The sequence below is a fragment of the Eleutherodactylus coqui genome, chromosome 12 (assembly GCF_035609145.1).
Source record: "Eleutherodactylus coqui strain aEleCoq1 chromosome 12, aEleCoq1.hap1, whole genome shotgun sequence".
NCBI classification, from domain to species: Eukaryota; Metazoa; Chordata; class Amphibia; order Anura; family Eleutherodactylidae; genus Eleutherodactylus; species Eleutherodactylus coqui.
In genome coordinates this window covers 95,140,117-95,155,618 of record NC_089848.1, presented here as the reverse complement: position 1 = coordinate 95,155,618, position 15,502 = coordinate 95,140,117, and the positions used below count along the sequence as shown (strand labels likewise).

At 44.3% G+C, this 15,502-nt stretch overlaps 1 protein-coding gene across 1 annotated transcript in view; it reads right to left on the bottom strand.

Annotated features, from left to right (window-relative positions):
• The window catches only part of LOC136586627 (zinc finger protein 140-like), a 34,400-nt gene extending 18,992 nt beyond the window's left edge, over positions 1–15,408 (bottom strand). Inside the window, exon 1 of the mRNA XM_066584776.1 lies at positions 15,267–15,408. The gene's annotated coding sequence lies outside the window, so the exon portion shown is untranslated. The remainder of the gene's footprint in view (positions 1–15,266) is intronic.
• Positions 15,409–15,502: the final 94 nt, after the last annotated feature.

Here is a 15,502-nt window from a genome sequence, read left to right as displayed (position 1 = left end):
ATTAGAGCGCCACAATATCGGGATAATCCTTCTGACTGCAGTAATGAAGAATTGGAGGAGGCCTTTCTTTAGTTGTTTATTGATCCTAGTAGTATGGAGAGAAGAGACAGTTCCGGGGTAGGGGACACCTCTCCATGGCAGACATGATTGTATAGTTCTATCACCTCCTTCCACAGGTTTGACACCTGGGGACATCCCCACCAGATGTGTAGCATTGTGCCTCTACTGTTGCTACACCTCCAACATGCGGGAGAGATCTGGGGGAACATCCTCTGGAGTCGATTTGGGGTTCTGTACCACCTTGATAATATTCTAAAATTCAGGTCCTGGACTCTTCCCGCCGAAGAGAGCTTGTGTGTCAACTGCCAAGCTTTATTCCAGTTTTCTGGAGGGAGGCATCTACCTAGCTCCCTTTCCCAAGGCCCCACGTATTCAGGGTCTTCGCCCTAGGTTAGTATTTTTATCTTGTACGGAGATCATCATGTGTTAGTAAAAAATCATGTTAGTATTGTCCATTAACTGTGATTATGAATAGACGAGATGGAGGGACTTCAGCTCTTATCCCTCACAAGCATGAGCATCCTTCTTCATAATTCAATGGCGCTATCTGCTGGCTAAAGCCAGTACTGCATGAAGTGACATGTTGGATAGGCTTCGACAGCAGAGAGGCTGGCAATATACAGTAAGAGAACCCCGACGGATGTCTACCATCATCGGAGCTCTAACGCCTTAAATCATAATGTCTTCAGACAGTGGATTGGAAAGGGTTAAGAGTCCAGCTCACTAACGTTTGTCAGTGGATTTTCTCACTTTGGTAACCGAGAGAAATTAGTTGTTTTTTTTTCCCTCTCTTTTTTTGGACTTCAGTCCAAAAGTTGATAATCAAGAGACTCGTTAACAGCTGCCACCTGAGGCCTGACCACAAAGGGAAGATGAAAAATTAGATGTTAGCCATATACTGACGATTACACTGTGCAACAATTTTTGTGGAATAATGTAATCCAATTGCCGTTGTATTGTTGTTTTTGGAAATCTGCCTAAACAATTAATCCAGTCGGCTCGTCATTAACCTTGCGTAATAAAAAGAACAAAAGTGTCATTCTTGGCGAAGGGCGTCATTAGACTTTTCAGAGGTTAAACGCAGAATGAACTGATACCTGATCAACGAATACTGTGACAAATTTCTGAGTTTTTGGACCCCATGGATAGATTACGCTCTCCCTGTAGTGGAGGTTAACCCATCAACTTCCTGATAAAAAAGACAACACCAAAAACATAGCCTTGCAGCATCTCCTCCCTTCTGGGTCATGGTCCCGAGAGAGAAGGACCCCTCCCCCACCCCTAAGACTCCCCCATTCTCTTCTTTCTAGAACTGTATTTTGGCCCTGGCCAGGCCATTGTTTTCAGTGGAATACATCTACAAGAAAAGCACTATCGAAAAGCGATAAATTCTTACTAAATAATACCTGATCAGAATTATTTTGGTAAGCCTGTATACCGCTTTGTATTCACTCAACTATGATATGCTTGTATAACTTCTTTTACTGACACATTACTTGTAAATTGAAAATTTTCAATAAAAATCCGTGTTAAAAAACAAAACAAACATATGAACAAAAGTGATTGCACAACTATTTCGCAATCACTATTACACACCGCGCTCTGACTCAACACTATAAGGGTAGGTTTATGTAACATATAGGGCAGGAGTCCCCAACTCCAGTCCTCAGGGACCACCAACAGGTCATGTTTTCAGGATATCCTATAGTAAGAACACCTGTGCCAGTGTCTGAGGCACTGACAATAATTATATCACCTGTGTAACACTGAGGAAATCCTGAAAACATGACCTGTTGGTGGTTCCTGAGGACTGGAGTTGGGGAACCCTGATATAGGGTATGTTCTAGAGATGGGCGAGTACCCAAATGCTCGGGTCCTCATTATTCGAGAGCTCTATTTGAGTAACGAACTCCATTGACTTCAATGGGAGCTCTCTCTCCCCATCCCCCGCCCCCCCAAGCCAGCCACAAATTACCGTTAACGTGCGCAGCGGGGAGGGGTCAAAACTGACACGTCGCAGCAGGGAGGGGTCGAACACGGCGTGATGCTTGCTCGAGTAGCAAGCCCGGCAGAGTACGTTCGCTCAACTCTAGCATGTTTGCACTTGGCGTAAACACTGCAGATCGTCCACCGGTAAGTTGTAATTAATGAACTGTATCATTGGTTAGACTAAATAAAAGAGTCAAAATCATAAAAGAAAAATACATGTTTAGTATCGCTGCGTCCGTAAAAGTCCGACCTACCAAAGTAATGCATTTACCCCACACGGTGAACGTCATCTGAAGAAAAAAAAATGCTTTTTTTTGGTCATTCTGTCTCCATGAAAAAATTGCTATAAAAAGTGATCAAAAAGTAGTATGTATTCCAAAATGGTACTGATGCAAACTACAGGACATCCGGCGAGAAATGAGCCCATGCACAACTATGTGAATTGAAAAAATGAAACATTTATTGTGCGCAGAAGATGGCAGCGGAAAATCTTTTAAAAATTAAATGTCTTTGACAAAAAATTTGTACCATTGAAAACTACAACTTGTCCCACAAAAAACAAGCCCTCATACAGCCACGTTGATGAATTAATAAAAGGAGTTACGGTTTTTTAAAACAAAAAAACTTGGCACTAAGGGGTTAAATAATTTAAAAATGAGACAAGCTGCTATTATTCAGTTTTACATGTAATCAGGTTTTAATTTTACAGAATCGTATCAATTACTTTCTGTTACAATTTTTTTTTTAAATTTGTTGCACAGTGTTATTGTGGGTGAATCTACCCCAGGGAGGAATAGATGACGAGAATAATGCAAAAGTAGGCAGCATCAGTAGTGGATATAACCGGATACATCTTTTGTTCTTCCATGTTCAATACACAGCAACTAGAGTTGAGCGAACCGACTCTGCCGAGCTTGATGCTCGTTCGAGTATTAGCGTACTCAATGGTGCTCGTTACTCGAACGTGTTTGACCCCGCTCCATTTTTTGGCTTTCCCCCGCAACACAGCGCGAGCCATTGGGAAATTTTTTGGCAGGCGGGAGGGAGGGGGAGAGGGGGGAAAGAGGGAAGAGGGGGAGGGGCTGGTAAGAGGGAACCAAGAGAAAAAAAAAAAGCTCGGGACCTGACGTCCCACATACAAAAATGCTCGAGTCTCCCATTGCAGTCAATGGGGTTCGTTACTCGAGTAGAGCTCTCGAATTTTACAAAAAAGCTCGACTCGAATAACGCGAACCCAAGCATTTGGGTGCTCGCTCATCTCTAACAGCAACGTTTCGACTCCTACCAGGAGTCTTTATCAAGCTCGTAGATTATAATCACTCCACTTTGTGTTGGTCTTTTCAGTGTTGCTGACAAAGTCTGCTTAAGAATATGTGACGAAATATCCTGATGAATATTGGCATGAAGACGCAGAAATTGCTCAAAAGTTTCATTTGCCCATTACTTTATGGACAGTAACTGGAAGGACAATCCAGAGAGATGGCTAAATACAATGCTCTCCAGAATTTAGAAACATATTGCACTCTTCAATCAAAGACAAACTGCTGGGGTAGGTCATGAATGTGGAAGATCTCATGCAGTTGACAAGTTCATAGGTCTTGGGAATCAATGAAAACGTAATCAAGATAGACTAAAGATGTGCTGGTATAGAACATCCCTGAAGAGGTCGTTAACTGCATCGGGAGAGTTGCAGAGGCACAATGGAATCACTGAATATTTCTAGTATCCATCTAGGGTGTTAAAGGCGGTCTTGCATAACCCCCCTCTTTGACCAGGATTAAATTGTATGCCTCATGGAGGTCTAATTTGGAGCAGAAACTCAGCAGTCAAAACAGTTCTGGAATCAAAGGAAAGTTGATATCTGTTCTTTATAGTAATCTTGGTACGCCCACAATATTCAATGCAGGGTCTCAAGGAACTGTTGTAACTAAGAAGAGGCCAGTGACAGCAGGGAAAGAGGATTTTCAGATGAGCCCTTGTCCAGGAGACATTGCTTTTGTCTTGAGGTAGACAACACCTGAGAGGTTTGTGCCAAATTGTGACCAATGTATGTGTGATCCATTTACAGAAATGGGTCTCGAAGGAACAGTAATGTATTCTGAGGTTTCACGGCCAGATTATGTTCCAGAAAACTTCCTACCGCTCCACAGTCCTGAGAGAATTCCAAGTAACCCCTATAGGTTACGGTGACAGGTACTAGGAATATGTCTTTAGGGAAGGCGTTGTCGAGCCCAAGGTGATCACCCTTCTTGTTAAATTTGATGGTATATGGTTTTACTATAAAGTACGTTGACTGAGGTAAAGTAGAGCTGAAGCAGCTAAGGTATGGACTGGCTACTCAGACTCTTTGAAACATAGCCTGGAAGGTGGTCAGAAGTGACAAAAATTGGGTTACCTTACTCCCATAAGAGTGATGCCCAAGCCAAGACTTCTTCTGAAAGCTAAGAGAGATGACATAGGCCACCACGGCACGGTTAGAGCAGCATTGCCAGGGGCACGGTTCAAACTGTATGCGTAGGAAGATGAGGCATCGAAAGAGAAGTTGAAGGCTCAGATCGAGTGGTCACATGCTGGATTACAGGAGTAAATGGAACTGAGGCAAAAGGTTACAAGGCATCAACATGCTTAGCAATCTCTTAGAGAGCCGATATAATTTCTTGTTGGAAGAAGCCTTGCTGGGCCACTTTTCCGGCAAGCGTAAAGGTATCAGGGTAAAGAAAGACGTGGTATTTTTTAATCCATGGCCTGTATTTACTATTATTATGGTCATGGACCAGTGCAGGTATGGACTTTGGGCATGCAGATCCGCAGGTCACAGTGCCAAGATCTGTCATGGAGCAGCAATGGTAACGCAGATGGAGCAGTAGCATAGTCAAAAATGGAGGCAAGGATCATCACCAGGAGAGCAGTCAGGATGCAACAAGCCAGATGCCAAAACGGGAGCATAGTCATGAATCAAGTCAAGGGTCAGAGCCAGGGGTAGTAGAGCTATAGATACCAGGCAAATACTCTGTAGAGTGAGATATAGCAGCTACTACTATAATACTGCCCCCAGTGTACAGAAGTATAACTACTATAACACTGCCCCACTATGAAAATGGAGCAAATGTTTTCACAAATCTACTCCTACCGAGAGTCATTCTTTTTTGACCACTTGCCTTTCTGACTACAGAGTCTTTACGGGAGAGCTCAGACAGTAGGCGAGTTGCTGTGGAGTCATTAGGACTAGCGATCTGACGAGTGGAAAAACTTTCATTACTTAAAGCTGCACTTTTGTTTCTTAGTATGAACTGAACCCATAATACCCCATAACAAGCATGCCGAAATCTAAGCAGTGAATACAGGAACCCTAACTCTGCCTTCTATAGGAGTATGCGACAATGACCTCAACACCCGCAGCACATCTCACCCACCCAGGATGTTTCACTGTACATGTAGATCGCAGCTCAATATGTATATGGAGGCTGCAGTTTATCTTATGGGGGGGCGGGGACGGACAATATCAAAGATCACCTTTCCATCATAGGAGCGGATGTGCAGTAACATTACTTACAGGAGGGGATATCAATATATACACAAACAGAAGTCGGTTTGAAATAAGCCACTGAGTGATTAACGGATTTTGCAATCCGCGCCCCCCTTAATGTCAGTGGATCCAACACTTTAATTTTTTCCCATCTATATCATATATTCATTCCCTATATATCCACACTTGGCTGCCTCATTACTGTATAGGCCCTATTCACATTTGTGTTGGAGGCTCCTGTTATATTTAATTGGAGGTATAGCGCTGTATGCGCCTTCCCTGCGCTGTTGGTATCCACCAGATGACAGTTAAAGCGATGTGATCCTCCGGGGCAACAGTAACTCCTTGTAGCCATCCAGCACAATGGTGTATAGGAAATGGAGAAGGGTACAACCCCTGTACAATAAACAGCCCCCGGATACGGCTTACGAGACTGGGAAGATTTATCCATAGTGATGCCTGAAGTTAGGAGTTTGGAAAGTAGTTAAACTGCACTGTATATGGAGCTTGTGGCTTTATAATAATATATACACATACATTATATATGGTGTGTGCGGCCAGATTTATTTTCCTCATAGCACTGCGACCACCAAAAAGTAGCACCAAGAAACCGCTGACTGCTCTAATAACTTTGGTGCAACACTTTTATAAACCCCTTAAGGAGCGGGCCGTCATTTACGTGTCGCATAGTAAGGAAACCCCAAGTACACGCATTACCTTCACTGGAAGCGTTCGTGCCATCTTGCTCCACAGATGATCAGACGACTACGTCGGGTTACAGAGCTTGGGAAGGTTTTGTCCTATATAATCAGTCTCAATTACCAGCAGCCATGCTGCCAGCCACTCTCAGCTGCTCCAACTAACACTGAGCATGAGGGTGGAGTGACGTCATCAGTTTATACACCACCACTGGGAGCTGAGGAGACTCCATATACACAGAGCAGCAGAGGAATGGTGGCCTTCGGGGGACTGTGAATGGTTATTCATCCCTATGCAAAGTCATTTATGGATCTTTACTTATAAAACAGCTTTCATATGGGATACAAATGTCTTAGTTTGTGCCGCCTTCTTTATAGCTTTCCCAATTTGGAAACGGCGCTCGGGTAGCTGCTTCCCTAGACTATCAACGGTTTTTGAGGCAGCAAACCGCTGCTCCCATACTAAAAAGGTAAATAACCATAATCATAGGGGTAGTAATAAGAGATTTTATTGTTTTGCCTGTATTTTGCATACAAAAAAGGGAAGAAAAAACAACAACTTTCTTTACACGCAACTAGAACATTTTTTTCCTCCCCCCCCCCCCCACAGAGGTGCTGTAAGGTTTAAAAAAAAAAAAATTGCTGCATATTCTACTTTTTCGCGTTCCTCCGTTGGCATTGCCCAATGTTTTCAATGAGACTGTCCAATACATTGCATGCAGCATGATGTACACGCCAGTTCAATGTGATGTTTCCAATGGAAATCAATGGGAAACACTTGCCGATCCTCCGGCACCCGATATCGCGCTCGCCCGTGTGAAGGTAGCCTCATTCTGGAGACTTCTGAAAATGAAGTTTGAGGAAATTGGAGACTATGTTACCCTCAACTTGAGAAACGTTTGCCGGACCCCAAGTAAGAATTTATTTTTTGTTTTTGCAAATGGTAAAAGCATTCTGGAAACCCAAGTAAATTTCCGTAACTCTGTCTAGGCATGATGGTAGCTCGTTGGTTGGGGCTAAAGATTTAAATGTAACCAAGGCGACCTTTGCATGTTCTCTTTGAAAACGTTTGTGCGCCCAGACAGTCTTGGGACTGCTTGTTGCCGTGAGACTTTGACTACGGGCTCATTCACACGGGCGTATTGTCGCTGCGTATTACACATGTGTATTTCCCGTGTGTAACACGCAGTGAATAGAGGCAATGAAAGTCTATAGGCCTCATGTCAACAGGCAAAATCCGAATTAAAATCCGCAGCGGATTTTAACTCTTCTCCCACCTGCGGATGGTCAATAAAAGTGATTTTTTTAAAAATGGAGCATGAAAAAATCTGGACCATGCTCCATTTTCGTGCGAGTCTCCTGCGGGCTTCTATTGAAGCCTATAGAAGCCATCCGGATCCGCAGGAGACCAAAATCGGAATTTACTCACCTGCTCCGGATATTCCCTTCGCCGCGGCTTCATCTTCTCTCCGTCGTGGCCGTTTCTTTTTTCTTCGGGCCGGCGCATGCGCGGGGCACGCAACCGACGTGCCCTGCGCATCCGCCGGGCCGAAGAAAGAAGATCCGGCAGCGACGGAGAGAAGATGAAGCCGTGCGAAGGGAAGATCCGGAGCGGGCGAGAGGTGAGTTAATTCTTATTTTTATGACTCATGTCCGTGGGGCAGGAGGGACCCGCTACGGATTCTACATGGAGAATCCGTAGCGGGCCTGATTTTCCCCGTGGACATGAGGCCATAAACTTTTATTCACACCTGCGTTCAGACTGCGAGTGGAAACTGCGTATTACGCGCAGGAGAAATACATCGCAGCATGCTCTATTTCTCTGCGTATCAAGCGCAGTCCTTGAAGGCCTGCATGTGTAACACTGTCCATCCGCAGGCATTGTGAAGGAGCAGCGTTTCAATCCCAGCCCGCTCTGCACGGAGAGGGGAATTGAAAGAAAAGAGTCACACTGTACATGTCCGTGACGTCAGAATCCTGGGCATGCGCGATGCCAATCGCAGCCTGTATGCGATCTCTGCCAGCAAAGCGAATGGGCTGCAATGAGTTCAATGCTGTGAGATACTCACAAGTTTGTGCTTTGCGACTTTTGTGCGAAGCATTTTTAACATTAGAACATTTGCGTTAAAGGCAATATCACGTGAAAAAAACGCGCAAGAAAAACGCAAGTGAGCAAGAACCCTAATGTCTGCTGTCCTCCATTTTCTTCTTTACCTTTTTTATGTATCTTGTTTAACCCCTTAGTGACAGCCCCATAGTGTTTTAACATCCTTCAGCTGCAGGACGTGTATGAAGGAAGATCACATGCCCGGGATCTCCCTCCATACATCGCAGGTATCAGCTGTTTTTCACAGACGATACCCGTGGGCAACAGCCCAGACGAGCCGTGCGGACAATCGGGGCTGATAACCCTTTAAATGCTTCTGTCAACGGCATTTAAATCCATCTGCATACAGGCCCACCGCAATGCGATCACAGGGAGCTGTGTGGGTGTCATGGCAGCCGCGGGCCTTCTGAAAGGCCCCAAGGCTGTCTAGGTAGTATGCCTATTAAGCCATCCCCGTGGGGTGGCTTATTAAACTGCCTGTCAGATAGCAGAATGATGTAATGCTATAGCATTACATCATATGGCAGAAGTGATCAAAGTGTCACAAGTTGTGGTCCCCTAGGAGGGCTAAAAGAAAATGTAAAAATAAGAGCAATAAAGTTTTACTAATTATTATTTAAAAAAAAAAACTTTTGCCATATTTGCAATAAAAGTATCTAAATAATAAAACAAAAATCCGTATTTGGTATCGCTGCGTCCGTAAAAGTCTGATCGATCAAAGTAGCGCATTATTTACCCTGCAGTCAACGTTGTCTGAAAAAAAAAGAGCCTTTGCACAACTATATCGACGAAAAAATTAAAACGCTATTGTGCACAGAAGATGGAGACAGAAAATAATTTAAAAAAATTAATATCTTTAAAAAAATAATACAAGTAGTACAGCTAAAAAAAAAAATATATATATATATATATTATATATATATATATATATATATATATATATATATATATATAAAAATAAATAAATAAAAGGGCTTATTCACGCCCGGCCGATATACGTTCTCCCTCTCTGCAATGCGGGCCTGGCCGTGAGCTAGTGCACTGAGCTCCCGCCCCCTCTCCCTGCTCCTGCTTGCAATGGGAGGGGGAGGGAGGGGTGGAGCTAAGTTAAACCCACCCCGCCCCCTCCCATTGCAAACAGCAGAGAGGGGGCGGGAGCTCAGTGCACTAGCTCCCGGCCAGGCCTGCATCCTCCCCTTGCAGAGAGGGAGAGCGTATGTTGGCCAGGCGTGAAAACCTGGCCGATATACGCCTTTTTGAATAAGCCCTAAGATTGGTATCGCAGTAATCGTACCGACCCATAGAATAAAGTTATGTCTTTTTTGTTGCAGTTTGTGCCCCATAGAAACAAAACGCACCGAAAGATGGCGGAATGTCATTTTTTTTCCATTTCTCTCCACCTTGAATTTTTTTTTAAAGTTTTTCAGTACATTATATGCTGCAATAAATAGCACCATTGAAAAATACAACTTGTCCCGCAAAACATAAGCCTTCATACAGCTACGTCGGTGGATGAATAAAGGAGCTATAATTTTTTTTAAAGGGGGGAGAAAAAAATGAAAATGGGGAAAAAAACAAAAAAAGCTCCATCACTAAGGGGTTAACAGATAACCAGATGCTTTTACTCAGCAGACAGGCAGAGGAATGCGAGGTGATCCTGTGAGGTCTCTCCTACAGAGTGAACTGCATGTGGCCCCCTGGAAGGCGGGAAAGACAAGAGACTAGAAGCTGGTCTTTGTCCAGAAATATACGTGTGTGTGTGTGTGTGTGTGTGTGTGTGTGTGTGTGTGTGTGTGTGTGTGTGTGTGTGTGTGTATATATTATATATATGTGTGTTTGTGTATATTTTATTTATATATATATATATATATATATAATGTGTGTGTGTCTGTCTGTTTGGTGTAACACATAAATACTGTATTTTTCACTTTAGAAGATGCACCTAAGTTTTAGAGGAGGAAAATAGGAAAAAAAGATTTTGAACTCTCCCAGAGCAGGGAGCGCAAAGAGGCAGTGTCTTATTTTCGGGGGTGTCTAATAATACTCACCTAGCAGCTGGCATTTGGGTCCCTCACGCTGGTCTCCATCCCTGCTGCAGCCTGCCTTGTCCTCCTTCACACCAACGGAGCAGTTCTTCCTGGTAGCGGGGCTTGAATACCCCGCCTCCAGCAAGCTAATGCTTTGATTGGTTAATTGAGCTCCACGTCAGCCAATGAGAGCCGGCACTCGATTAACAAATCACAGCCATTGAATGGACATAATGAAATGGCTGTGATTGGTTAATCCAGCACCGGGTTTCATTGGCTGACGCGGCACTTGATTAGCCAATCAGAGCATTAGCTTGCTGGAGGCAGGGTATTCAAGCCCCGCTACCAGGAAGAACTGCTCTGTCAGTGTGAAGGACACAGCAGCCCAGTGCGAGGGCCCCGAACGCCAGATGCTAGGCAAGTACTGTTTTTGGGGTTTTTTTTTAACATGTAGCCTAGCTAGGGCTTATTTTCAGGGAAAGGCATACATTTCAAGCCCCCTAAAGGTTTTGCATATCCAATCAATTCTTGCTTTGTTTTTTTTTGCCACATATTGTACTTCATTTAGGTGGTAAAAGGAGACCAATAAAATATTTGTATATTTATTAAAAGTGCCAAAATTGGGAACATTTTGAAAAAAAAAGTGTCTTTTTTTTAACTGCAATACGTCAAACATGTGCAAAAACACGGTACAAATTTTTGATGACGTATATATTTCCATCTGTTTACTTTATTCTGGAGGCACATTAGAAAAACTTTTAGTTGTTTTTTCTAAACCATTTACGAGACGTACACCAAGCCAAGATTGCAAAGGCTCATAAGTATCTGAATGATAGATGCCCCCACAAATGACACCATTTAAAAAAAGCACATGTTAATCACTGAGGGGGGCAGGAGTATTTCGACCCCACAGTTTCTTTCCAGGAGTTAATGCAATTTAGAGGAGGAAAAATAAACTTTCATATTTTTGCAAATATGTCATTTTAAAGGCAGTTTTTTTATTTTCTACAGTGCAAATAAAAATGAGGATTCGCACCCCAAAATGGAAACGCCTGGTTGTCCTGTGTTCAGAAACATATCAGTTGTGCGGATACAGCCTCAGGGCTAATTTACACAAGCATATATCGGCCGGCCGATATATGCTTCCATCTAAGCAATCCCCTCCCCCCCCCCCCCCCCCCCCACCGGCTTTCTGCTTCTCTCCTCCACTCCGGGGTTTGCAATGGGAGGGGGCGGGACACGAGCGAAGCTAAGCTCCGCTCTGTCCTGCCCCCTACCATTGCTGGCTATGGACAAGGGGTTGGAGCTTAGCTCCGCCCCATCCCGCCCACTCGCATTGCAAACCACTTGGAGGGGAGGGGAGAGTCGGTGAGGGGGAGGGAACTGCTTAGATGGTACCTGGTGGCCTTTATGTCTTCATCTTGACATGCTTGTACTGTAAATGATGCAGTGAGTCCACTAGAGGGAATTCTGCAGTATTTTACTGCCTGTGTGAAGGAGGCCCGACAATTGCCAAGCGGAACTGCAAGTGCAGCCTGGCAATTAGCGCTATTACACAAGCATTAATAGCGCCATACCACAGGACAATGATTGGCCTAATGCATATTCGTATAAATCTCAGTTTCCGACCAGGGTAACCATACCAGTGGTAATCTGGCAAATGAGCAAACACGCGTTATGTGGCTGATCGCATAGCCCTGTGCCCAACGTCCCACCGCCCGTGTTTTACATTTCTCACGTCCCTCCCATGTCGCCGTTCCCCGGCTCTGCAAAGAAGCGCTCACTCCCCTTCGGGCTCGATGCACTGACAGGGGCTCAGTGCATCAGGCTGTGACGTACACAGTGCATTGGATCTGGCAATGAGCGAGCGCTGTGAGGAGAGAAGCCGTATGCAGAAAACAGCGCTTCTCCTTCGCAGCGCCAGGCGACATATGAGAGAGACGTAAGAATTGTACAACATGGGGCCGTGGGGTGCAGGGTTATTAAAAATAAATGATGTATGGTAGTGGGACTTATCAATCAGCTGTAAGGTGGGAAGGGAACTGTGTCTGCAGCTGTTCCACTTCCAGACACAGCTGGATGGAGCACCCTCTACTGTTACATGGCTAGATGAAGACTGGTTTGTCAGCCCCATCTTCACCTAGATACATACCAAGAAGATGGGTTATTTAAAGGAAAATGTACAGAATAAGCTAATAAAACCTATTTTAAAAAGGAATCGTCTGTTCTATCCATTTTTAAAAAAAAGGGCAGGTACTCTTTAAAAATAAAACACTAAAATCTTGGTATCGACACAATTGTACCGACCCACAGAATAACGTTAACCCTTTCCAATCCACTGTCTGACGTCTCAAGACATTCTGATTAATAGCTGTACAGCTTCCGATGTCAGAAAACGTATTCTTACTGTATATTACTGGCCGCTCTGTTGTCGGAGGCCTCTCCAGCATGTCACATACCGCAGTACCGGCTCCAGCCAGCAGGAGGCGCCATTGTATAATGGCAGAAAGAGAAAACTCTCTAGGAAACCCTGAATTCAAAATTGGATTGCAAAGGGTTAACATGTCCTTTCCCCCTGAACACCGTATAAACAAAACCCCAAAAAACAACAACGCAATTGTGTTTTCTTGCTTCCACCCCATATAAAAATGAAGTTTTGCAATATAGTATATGGTAGATGAAATGGAATTATTAAAAAATACAACTTATCACACAAAAAAAAAAATAAACCCTCACACAGCCGTGTCAACAGAAAAAGGACCTTTTACACGAGGCACGCAGATTCGAATTTTGCCAATTGGTGCGGGTTTTGTTGCGTTCTATGGAAAGTCTTACAGTATTTCTAGTGTTCTTTTCACAAAGAGGTTAATTACATCTGCTGTATTATAGAAATCTGCAACGACAATTCCGCAGGGCGCACATTCTGCTGCAGAATTTAATCGTGCGCAAAGACGCGCAGAATTTAAGAGGCGCGAAATTCAAGCCCCTCGGGGATATCACTGCGACGCAGAAATGTCCGCGCAGACTATTCTGTCCCGTGTGAAGGGTCCCTAAGAATTCTAGCTACTGGGAACAGGCAAATTTGAGACATTTCTAGCCTCCCCGGCCGCAGCATGTCCAATCTTTTTTTTTCCATTGCGGCCTCGCTTCTCCCTGCAACGGAATAGCATGCGGCGAAGCGCTGCGGGTTTTGAAGCTGTGCTTATCCCACGGAAATCTTGCGGTTTTTCGCTACGGCAAAAACGCAAGATTACCGCTGGGAATACGTCCCATGTGACCCCAGCCTAAAGGTCCATTTACACAGAAGGATTACCATTCAGAAAAATCGTTTAAATGAGCGAAAGTGACCAATAATCATCCAGTGTAAACGTAGCAAAAGATCAAACGATCAATCGGTCGCTTTTTGTTGATTTTGCGTAAAAACGATCGGTTTAAATAGCGCTCATTCAGTCGAATGTCAGCGATTTCTCGTTTGAACGAGCCAACGATGTATCTGCCAGAATTGCAGGCCGATTAACGCCATTGTCTTCCGTATCAAAACCCACGCGGAGCTGTGCAGAATTTACCCCAACTTGCGGTACGGAATGCAGAGAATTCCACCCGCTGGGACCGCCCCCTCAGGCTATTTAAACAGCAGCGCTGTTGTCCGTATCAAGACTGGCGTCACTCAGGTATATTTCGCCGCGCCAAGTCTGCACGCAGAGAATAGAGCCCGTTGGTTTCGTTCACGCGTGTATTTTTCCTGCGCATCTCAGTCACACAAAAAAAAAGAAGAAAAAACGCAGCGCGCTCTATTTTCCTGCACATTTGCAAAAGCCAACATAGAAGTCAATGGGGATGCGCAAATGTGCGCAGAGACGCTAGGAGATGCGTGAAACACCGCATGATTGCGCAGGTAAAAGAACACATCTGGAATTCATTGGACTAGCCTTTTCAACGGACGCTTATTTTTTTTGCCGCGCGCAAATGAACATGAAAAGTACAATAAAATACGTGACACACACAAAAAAATTGCGCAAAAGCGGTACAGTCTTGCATAAACACGAAAAGATAGAACATGCAGCGTTTTTTTCCTCACGCCACAAAAACATCGCTCATGTATAGGAATCCATTTAAAAGAAAGGGGTTCATCTTCGCGCGAGATTGTCGACCGCGTGAAACCGGTCCAAGTGCGTTTTTAATGCAACAAAAGCCGCGTTAGCAAAATCACGCGCGTATTTGATGTGATTTTTCATGTAGTTGTGGCAGCGGGAGGGGAAAAAAAATCGTATATGGTTTTTGGTGATGCAATTTTTTCCTCAATCAAACTACCCGGTGTGAAGACGCCCGACGCTGCGCCCAAGGACAAAGGAGCGGACTACAGAGGAGATTCCCTGCGCCGTTGTGGGGCTGCTGCCAGAATTCCCAGCATCCTCTATGGTCGGGGGAGGACGCTCGTTCATAATAAGGGCCCACTAAAGCATCCTGGGTGCGTTCGTCTGACATTGGCCCTTTTTTGGGATTGCCATATGGAACGAAAGTAAAGCATATAATTAATTACGGAAACCACATGGTGGTGCTAATGAGTAGGGTTATTTACGGTAACTATTAGGGCAAAAGGAAAAAAAAAGGTGTTTCATAAAAGAACATTTATTTCCTATAGCAACCAATCACAGCACAGCTTTCATGTTAGATCTTGCTCTAAAAATATGAAAGCTGTGCTGTGATTGGTTGTTGCTACGTGGAGGTATCATAAGGGGTCTTATAAACCAATCATGTCACTGCTTTCATGTTCACATTTTAGCCGGTTAAATGAAAGCTGCAATCTGATTGGCTGCAGTGGTCCACACCACGGCTCTTACTGGTTAGTCAATCATTACCTCAGTGTGCAATGGAGCACGGTTGACAGATGCTCACTTCTGGCTTCTTTTTCTCCTTCTGTCAATCAACGCGCTAGTTGCTCTGTTATTGGCCAGTAACCACGCCGGACACTTCACGATCCCTCTGTCTACGCATTCCGTCCCTCCACGGCTCGCGCAGCTATTGGATAGCGCCGATGTCACTTTTTTTCTCTGGCAAGCTGTTACGTTTTTCCCTATTGGATAACATTCCCGTC